Source organism: Ochotona princeps, chromosome 3, assembly GCF_030435755.1.
Source record: "Ochotona princeps isolate mOchPri1 chromosome 3, mOchPri1.hap1, whole genome shotgun sequence".
Lineage (NCBI taxonomy): Eukaryota > Metazoa > Chordata > Mammalia > Lagomorpha > Ochotonidae > Ochotona > Ochotona princeps.
In genome coordinates this window covers 83,980,673-83,987,995 of record NC_080834.1, presented here as the reverse complement: position 1 = coordinate 83,987,995, position 7,323 = coordinate 83,980,673, and the positions used below count along the sequence as shown (strand labels likewise).

Sequence of the window (7,323 nt, the reverse complement as noted above, 5' to 3'; positions counted from 1 at the left end):
ATCCAAGTTCATCAGAGCTCATCCACCCTCAAGTCCTCTGTTGCTCCACATGGCGGGGCCTAGTCATGGAATTTTAAAATGATCGCTTATTCTAAGTAGAGCCCAATGAGACAAACATTAAATGCTCACTTGTATGAAGATTGAAATTTCAGGATTTGGTCTGTGAAATGATGCTAAGTCATTATCATCAGGGCCAAGGATGTCAGTTGTGAACTTTTTAGTCAATTACTAAGTCCAGGGAAAAGGAAAGTAGACAGAGTGGCCTTGCTTCTCTGTTGGACTCTGTTGGCCTTGTTTACTCTACCATTGTGCCCTAAGTGCTGAGGCATTGTTTTCTTCATCTTTGGGTTGTTCTTCCCTGTCATGATTCCTGGCACACAGCCGATGAATTTCTTAAGCAAATGACCTTGGACCTCATGTGCTATGGTTTGAATATGATTTGACTCCTGAATTCATTTAGGACTTTCAACCTGAGGGTTAGGAGTTAAAACTTTATTCAATTGTGATGTCTAGGAGGTGCGTCTAGTGGGAGGTCCTTAGGTCACAGGGGTGTGCACTCAGAAGGTAATTCTTTTTTTTTTTCTGTGTCAATACATTTATTAACTTTTTAAGGAAAATCTTCATAGAAAATGTTTGGTTTAGCTCTCAGCAGCCCGCTCCTGAGCGTGCAGGAAGCTTGCCTTCTTTTGGGCTACCCAATCTTTCTTCTGGGTAAGGGACATCTTGGGATGGTTCCACCTCTTCTTCTTCACCTCTCTCTTGGGATTCTTCTCATACACTGGATCTCTTGTATAGCCACCTGGGCTTTCTTACACATCTCCTCCATCGTATCTGGAGTCACATTGTTCTTTATGAATTGAGAGAATTTCTTCTTGTAGGCATCTTCATCTTCTTCCATTAGGTAATGCATAAAGTCTGCAACATTCTGCCCCATGGATGTGCTTCCGATTTACTTCCTCATTAAACTTGCTTTCAGAATCGTAGCCAGGGGATCATTTGGTACTATGAGGGCTGGACAGGCCTCCGTCCACAGCTCCCTTCAGGGCTCCAAACACTTTACTGCCAGTGGTGGTCCTTGTAAGGCCTGCATCCAGGTAGCAGGTGAAGGCACCAGGCTGGCCGTCAATACTTTCCACATTGTATTCATTTCCAGTCACCTCCACTTGGCCCTTGAAGATCTTGTCAATGACAAACCCTATTCAGACACCTTCGAGCCAGTAGCAGACCAGCACAATGTGCTGCAGCATAATTGGTCAGGCCAACCTTCGCCGTATTTTGGCAGTTCGTGTGCATAAGTTGCACAGACTATCATATCCCCTTCAATCCGGGCATAAGCAATCTGGCAAATGATATCTGTGTTAGTTACACGAATGGTCATCCTGTGTTTGGGCGTGTTGTGCTTATTATCCTGGATCAACAAGTGTTTCCAAGCATAGTAATCAGTTCTGCCCCCTCAACATCATCTGAATTTCACTTGGTATCTCTTAAAGTAGGCCTTGTTCTTGATAACTTTAACAAACCCCATCCTGCCGAACAGAGACCCGTCACCTGCCGCGGCTCCACACAGACCTGCACCAGGGGGGAAAAAAGCAGAAGGTAATTCTTGTTAACACAACTGGTTATACAAGTGTGAGTGAAGCTTAGCTATTCTCTCACTTCATAGGCTTACTGAGTAAGCCTTCTGCAAATCCTTTGCCATCTGCTACTCTCACAGTGTAACAGTGCATAGGGCTGCCCAATCTTGGACTTGAAACTTCAAACCTTCATAAGCATTTTATTTCAGGTGTTTCATGGTAGCGATAGAAAAGTGACTAGTGCATCAAATAATGTGTAATATGTTATTATTAGTTGTTATTAGTGCCTTTGTAGTTGTATCCCTTTGTCTTGTTTCTGGGACATCCTCCTGCATTTTGACCAGTGGTGACTAGGGCTCTGTCTTGTTTTGTAAAGTCTTTTGCTCTGTTTTGAAGGGCTGTCATTCCCAATTTCTTATGGTTGAGAACTTAGCTGTATCATATTATTACCCAGAGACTGTGTGTCTCAGCCCATTTTGTATTGCTACAAGAAACTGGGTAATTTATAAAGCACGGAGTGTAGAGCCTATGACATCTAAATACTTTCCCCAAAGGCCCACATCTCAGGTCTGTTTTGAACACATGAATTCTGAGAGGCACTTTCACACTACTATACCTTGTACAGTAGCCCTTTGGCTGAGTCTCTCCTGTCCATTTTCAGATTTGCTAATGCTGTGTATTGGCTCTTTTGCATTTTGCACTTTGTACTTTTGCAGTGTGCATTTTTAATCACAGGACTCCTGTTAGAAGTTAGGCTTATCATGGTTCCCACCATTTGTCTGTTATGCATCTTCTGTGGTTTCATGATAGTCTGCTACAGCAGACCTCTGTTGTAGATATTTCCCCATTATTGCTAACCTTCCACTGTGGGGATATGTCTAATGAAATCAGAAGAACTTCTAATCATGTTTCTTCATAGTATGCTATCAATTTGGCCCAGAAACCTGTTCACTTCCACTAAGAAACAAATAAGAAAAAAAGTTTTTATAATTTGATCTAATTAAAATTAAATTTTGACTTGCTGAATCTGTATGTAATATCTTCATGGTAGATATATTTGCCATTGTATGAAGAAAATCATTAAAACAATCCTACTTAGTGTCTAGTACAAGACTGAGCAAATACCCAAGTAGGAAATGATTTTTGAGTTAAAAATGCCAGTGTATTACAACTTCTTTTGCCAAGTTTTTGAACTTCTTATGAGGTGAAAATTATCAACAATGTACCAGAGTCTCAATTAAATAATTATGATCCTAAGTAGCAGAGAAAAGAATGGTTTCCTAATTGGTGTATTGTTTATTTTATGCCAGTTTTGCATTTTGATTCTATATGACCTGAATTATGATGCAATTTCCAAATTTGGATATTTTGATATTAAATATTTTGTTCTTAAATATTTTGATATTTCTGTACATAGGAAAAGATGCTGTGTCTGGAATTCATCATCCTGGAAGGCCATAAATCCAAGGGTGCAGCAATGGGAAATTTTCATCTAGAGAATGAGAAAAGTTGTATAAACCATGAACAAATGAAGCTAAACAACACTGATCTTCTGATTCAACTAAAAATAGACATACTTGTAGGAAATGTGTTTTCTCTGTAGGATCAATCGAGAAGGACACATTTGTATCAGCATGTCCCTGGCTCAATGACAACCTAAGACCCTAAGAGAGGAAACCAAGCCTACCACAGGCTACGATGGATATAGTATTTACCACTTCTGTATCTCTCTGCCACTGAATTTCTTATTCTACTAGAATTGGTTCTTGCTATATGTTTTTTTAATCTGGATGCAGTGGGTAGTTCCCTCTCCTTGTTTAGAAACACACCATAAATCTTTTCATGTTCTAACTGATCAGATTCCCCAAAGATGGTATTGAGTAGAGCAGTCTGGAGTTTAGGAAGGATGGAGACATGGGGGCTGTCTTGGACAAGAATATGACATCATTAGTGTGGGGAAGAGCAGAGATTTTTTCATACCCTAATGTTATGCTAACTTTAACGTTCTTGCTGGAGGGCTCTGTGAGGAAAAATACTTGGAAGAATTAGGCGAAAACAACAACAACAACAACAAAAACCTCTGAAAATGCATATTACACTCTTGAAATATAAGTCTCCTTTCATCCCAGTGCGCAGGTACACACAAAGCTGCTATCTCCAAAGAGCAAGACCAAAATAGGATCTGTCCTGTTGCCAAAAATCTGTTTTACCCATCTAAGAGAAACTGTGAATAAAGGTTAGGGCCAATGCCTGTAAATTCCCACATTTTCATTGAACAACACACCCTGCGTAACCTCAAGTTCTCGTTTTTCAAATGATGGAGAAAATAAAGGCTTAAGAAATTTAACAAAATCTCTCATTGGCAACTAACATGTGACTTAAAAAAAAGTCTATTTCCTTGATTCTTCTCTTTAGCAGCTAAAAAATACATCCGGACTGTCTGTTTTTCAGTAATCTGAGACTCACGATGTATCAGGAAGAATTCAGCGGCAATGCCGTGGCACTCCTGAGAGTTCTCTTGTGTGATGGAGAATCACATTCCATCTCTCTAACTTGGGAGCATTCTGTACCTTTGCAACATAGCGATAGAATGTGGATGTCCAGGATATGAATTAGCAGGGCAATGAGGGGTCTCCTAAGATGGCCTTCCCCACCTATTCCAGCTCTGCAGGGCTCTGGAGTGGCCAACAAGGTTCTGAAATACCACTGAAATAGTAATCTATGGAGTACTTGGCAGATCGTACAATCATAAATACTCCCAATATCTGAAGACCCTGGCAAATGCCTATGTCCTCAAAACTTAATTTTTCTTTGAAAATCATTTCTTTCATTTATCTGAAAGAATTCCAGAGAAAGGAGTAGGAATGGAAAAAGAGAGGGGAGGAATCTTTCATCTGTTGGTTCACTCCTCAAATGAACACAGTGGCCATGGCTGGGGCAGGCTGAAGCCAGCAGGCAGGAGCTTCTTCTGGGTCTCCCATGTGGGCACTTGTGTCATCTTCTGCTGTTTTCCCATGCGTATCACCAGGGAGCTAGATCACAGTGGAATAGCCGGGACTTGAACTGCTACCCATACAGGATTCCATATCTGCAGATTCAGGCTTTATTCCCTGTATCACAACCCTGTACCCAAACATGAAATTTGTATTTGGTTTCATTGGATGCTCTTCTCCTGATGCATGTGCGTGAAAAACTGCTGTCATGGATTACCCAGGAAAAAAAAATCTGTTTAACTCTTGGGAATGTCCCATGTATATGTAGGTGACATGTTCTCTGTGTAGCTCCTGAAAAAAAAGAAGTCCACCTTACTCCCTGTCACAATTCAGGTGGAGCTACAGTATATACTGTTGATCACTGTTCATTGTGCAAAAACCTTTCTGATTCTTACATTTAAGAAAAAAAATCACCAGTTCATTCATCACTCATCAATCACTTTCCTCAGTGACTCATCATCTGAAAGTTTTATTCCTCGGCCCCTCTTTCTGAGGCTGGTAAATAGCATGTCATTCCAGCAAAAGGCGGAGGGGGTGGCAGCCCATCTGGACCCTCAAGTTTGATTTCATATTTATGAAACAGCTTAAATGTCAGTTTGAGTGAAAAACGACACCTTCTTTAGCTTCTCACATTAGTGCCTGTAACTGCCACGAAGTATTTTCTTTTTTTTTTATTTTTAAAAAGGCTGCTTGTGGGTTTCCTACTTGGCACCTTTAGGGCAGAAATGGAAAGAGGGTGAATGGATGGAAGGATACATAGATGGATGAATAGAAAGAAGTGGGGGAAGGGAGGAGGAAGAAAGTGCAGGTAAATATTTTTACCAGAGGAGAAAGACATATATTGAATAAATTGAAACAATATAAAACAGAAAAACAATTCTAGATTTTTAGGGAGTTTGAATCGCTGGTGAGGATCTTCCAACATGCTTGTCGTCTTTGCAGTCTATTTTGTAGGTTGAAGAATTTAAACATAAACATTTGGAAATTCAGGATGTAGAAAAATGTCATCTATGTTGCTACATTCTAGCAATTGTTATGATTGTTTAGATAAGTTTCTTACAACTCACTCTATGTATGCTTGTATTTCCAAAAGTGCAAATTAAAATGTGCCTATCTGGGACCTGGCTGGCACTATGTTACATCTCAGGACTTCAGTAAAATCTTAGCTCAGACACAAAGAAGGCTGTCTGTTTCAGGAAAAACAACAACAACAAAAAGCACAAATGACATCTACAGTGAAAGCCTTTAAGCCAGGTTATAGAAGTCCCCAGGGAATCCAAGACAGCATCATTAACAAGAGATTTTCCTCTTGCTAGAAGGCTGGAGAGTTTGTGTAGCATATTAAAGTGACCTTGTGTTGATGAATGTGGACTTGCTTGTCCAGATTCATACTTCTTACCTGGGGCTTTTATGTTTTGTGAACACATTGCCTAAATGGAATGGGAGAGGCCTCAACTTTGTTCTGGTCTCTGTTGATTCTAAGTTCTAGGAGGGTGCCTTTGCTATGCTGTGGGACGCTTCCAAGAGGAGAGATGTGCTCTTGTTTTTCTCAGATGTACCCACCTCGAGAAATGGAAACAGGGTTAGCTGCCCTGATGGAAGGTTTTAAGAACTTTAATTGAAGGGAAGAAGACAGCAGCAAACCTAGGAGCAAGTGGAAAACAGGGGAGTCAGTGGGTGTGGTGGCAGTGGCGTGAGTTATGGGAGAATGAAAACACAACCTTGGTCAAAGGGAGTGCAGCCTTCTCTTATGCCTCTCAGTGTGACCACTGACAGTGCCAGACAGGAGCTACCAGTAGGACCCAGAGATGGTGGGCAACCCCTTTCTGCAGAGCTGTCTAGTTGGAATTCTGAGGTTCCTACAGACCTGTGAACTTTGTTATACCAGACATAAGGTCAGTGGGTAGGAAGAATGCCATAGACATGGGCAAATCCAGGTCACTCTAGGCCACCTAAGGTTGAAAGGACAATGCTAAATATTGGCAGCTTCTTTGAAAATTCTTTTTTTTTTACATTTTATTATCATTTTATGATGGAATTCCATATTCCCTTATCCTATCCCCAATTCCCACCCCCCACCTAGCTACTCTATATCATTACTAACACATACTTCTTCATACACAATTATATGTCCATCATTGTGGGCATGGACAATGGCAGAGAGTCCAGCATCCTATTGTCAAGATATAATAAACAGTTTCATTGTAAGTCCATTTTTGTCTGGAAGTAGAAATGCATATTACACTGCATCCTCACATCTGGATGTTAGTCTCCATTTCACAACTACGGTACATCCCCTTAAATGAAAAGTCCCAATACAAAATCAACAATAGAAAGAAAAATAGAAATTTACAATGCCATGAAATTAAATGACATGTTACTAGATATGACAGTCTCCATTACACAGCTACTATACATCCCCTTAATGAAGAGCCACAAAACAAAATCAACATCAGGGAGAAAAAAGAAATTAACAACACCATGAAGTTAAATAACATGCTACTAAATGACTAACATGTAGCTGAAGAAATGAAAATCAAGAACCTTCTTGAAAAAGATACCACTGCATGATCTATGAGTCATTGAATAATTTAATCAGAAGAAAGTGTTTTGAAGAGATGAAACCAACAGAAAACAACAAAACCCATGTGATATAGTTTCCGCTGATCTTTGTTGGTGAAGTGTGTTTCCTCCAGACAATAAACAGATGGGTTTTGTTTTTTAATCCAGTCTACAGAAATATCTGGATAGAAAGG

At 40.1% G+C, this 7,323-nt stretch overlaps 1 pseudogene; it reads right to left on the bottom strand.

Annotated features, from left to right (window-relative positions):
* Positions 1 to 590: 590 nt before the first annotated feature.
* On the bottom strand, positions 591 to 1,534 carry LOC101535974 (large ribosomal subunit protein uL18-like; annotated as a pseudogene).
* Positions 1,535 to 7,323: the final 5,789 nt, after the last annotated feature.